Source organism: Anopheles arabiensis, assembly GCF_016920715.1.
Source record: "Anopheles arabiensis isolate DONGOLA chromosome X unlocalized genomic scaffold, AaraD3 X_pericentromeric_contig0001, whole genome shotgun sequence".
NCBI classification, from domain to species: Eukaryota; Metazoa; Arthropoda; class Insecta; order Diptera; family Culicidae; genus Anopheles; species Anopheles arabiensis.
Genome location: NW_024412079.1, coordinates 822,501 through 825,000, shown reverse-complemented (window position 1 = coordinate 825,000; position 2,500 = coordinate 822,501). Strand labels below are relative to the sequence as shown.

Below are 2,500 nucleotides of genomic sequence, written 5' to 3'. Positions count from 1 at the left end.
CCACCAAATCTTCTACTTATCCATCTGTTGACGTCGGGTATGAGACGGTATGTCCACCGACCGTGAACACTCTCATCCCATTCTCGTTGCCATCGTTCCATAGTTGTGACACGTTCCATGTTACGTGCAACCGATCCGGCGATGTTCTCTGCTCGTCTCCGATGAAAAGTCCTGGAGTCCTCGTCCAGGAGGAGATGAAGCGGATCATTCCCGCAAGCACGCAGACTGCATCATGAGAAGTTGTCCTGAAAGAAGAGATAACTCGCTGGACTACTGGCCGGTAAAACCGACGTAGCCATTGTCTACGGTTAGCAAATCTAAGGGTATGACACCAAATGGGCGAGGCATACCGGACCTTCGCCACAACAGTAAGAGCAATTGCTCGCCTAGCATTACTACTCGACCTGCCTTATTAGGCATCATCTTACCAAGGTGGTCCATAGCTTCGTCGCCTCTCCACCGCATACCTGATGTGTGAAGTGTAATCGAGGCGGTCATCTAGACCATCCCCAAGTACTTTAAGCTGCGCGACGAATGTACTACGTGATCACCTACCCTGATAGCCCCATGCTGTATCCTCTGATGGGAACTGACCATAATAAACTCGGTCTTGGTCGGGGCTATCTTTAATCCGTTGTCGGTCATCCATCGGTCGATGATGCGAATCTGACTGGAAACGAGAATTTCAATATCATCAACACAATTACCTTCCACCAACAGTACTATATCGTCTGCATAGCCGATAATCCGTGCACCTTCCACCATTGCAACTCGTAGGACTCCGTCGTACATGAGGTTCCATAACGTTGGGCCAAGTACCGAGCCTTGAGGTACACCCGATGTGACTGCAATCTCTGCCGGTCCATCTGTGGTATCATACATCAGCACACGATTCCTAAATAATCACCAATGATATCATAAAGATATTTAGGAGTGTTAATTCTGTAAAGCATTTGCAATCGCCAACCATGAAGCACTGTTAAAAGCATTAGTAACATCTAATGTAACAACCGCACAATACCGTCCACTGTATCTGTTTCTACTTCTAGCTACCGAAACAATGTCCACTACCCGTTGAATCGCATCAACTGTAGATCGACGACTTCTGAAACCAAATTGGTCGTCAGACAGTCCGTTGACCTCCTCGATGTGTGCATTTAGCCGTTGCACTATGATGCGTTTCTAAACCTTTACCTGCCCTGTCTAGTAGACAAATGGGGCGAACTGAACCCGGTTCCTGGTGGTTTGTTCGGCTTCGGTATTAACACCAACCTCTGCCTTTTCCACTCATCGGGGAACTTCGCGTTCTCTAAACAGCCTTGGTAAACCCTGCAATGCATCGGTTGCAGTCAACATACCAACTTTCAGCGCCTCATTCGGGATACCATCTGGTCCCGGCGCCTTCTTGTTGGGTAGTCTCCTGGCAACCGCAAGAATCTCATCATTAGTTACCCTTTCAAACTCTCGTGGCTGATCGATACGATATTCAGGCCACACCGTGTTTGGTGAGTAGGAAAAGCTCGCTCACCACTTCCCTAAACTCGTCCATGTCATGGTTCGGGGTCCAATCGAACCCTCGGCCACTTTCTTGAACGTATGATATACTATACCAAATGATGCGTTGTTCGCTGTTCCCAGGAACTCTTTCCACTTCCTCTGTCGGGTATGCTTGATCAATCGCTTGAGGGCATTCCGTGCCACCTTGAACTCGTCCCTAAAAGTAGAATAGAGATCAGTATTAAAAGCTCTTTGCGCTAATCGATCGCGGTGTTTGCACTCTTTGCGAAGTGCCTCAATCTCTAACGTCCACCAAAATGCACTCTTGTTAGAGTGTGTACCTTACGTTTAGTCATCGTCGCATTACACGCCGTGACAAGTATACGCATTAAGTCTTCGCTTGTTGTGACCTCGGTCTCAAAAGCGGCTTGCATCATAACTTCAAATATATCTTTGCTAAAATACTTGATGCTCCATCCCGTTATGGGTCGGGACAGATTACGCACGCTTTGCGTCTCAAGATCTATTCGTATTGCACGATGATCAGAGTTCATATAGCTAGATAACACCTCCCACTTAAATGATCTTGCTACGGTTCGGCTCGCAAAAGTAAGATCAACTACTGACGTGCGCCCTGGTCCAACATAAGTTGGGGTGCTGCCGTCGTTCAATAAAATTGCGTCAATCTGCGCAAAGGTTGATAAACCAACTCACCTCTTCGTTTCTGGTTTCTCCACGCTCGCCAAGTTGGTTGTTCCAACTTATGACCAAGCGTTGAAGTCCCCCGATAACGAATTTGTGGATACCGGTTACGGCCATTACCGTGTTATCCAACATGTTCTGGAACTCTTCCATACTAAATCTAGGTGGCGCGTAAACGCTAACCACTCGCATATCACCTATGTCAACTATCATTAAACCCTTCAGAGCCTTACTGACTACCTTAACTGGTAAGTCCGCGTTAACCACTACCGCTGCTGTGTTATCGTCATTGCGTAACACT

General features: G+C 47.4%; 1 pseudogene; it reads right to left on the bottom strand.

Annotated features, from left to right (window-relative positions):
• Positions 1-2,500, bottom strand: part of LOC120907028 — a 9,093-nt pseudogene that overhangs the window by 2,092 nt on the left and 4,501 nt on the right.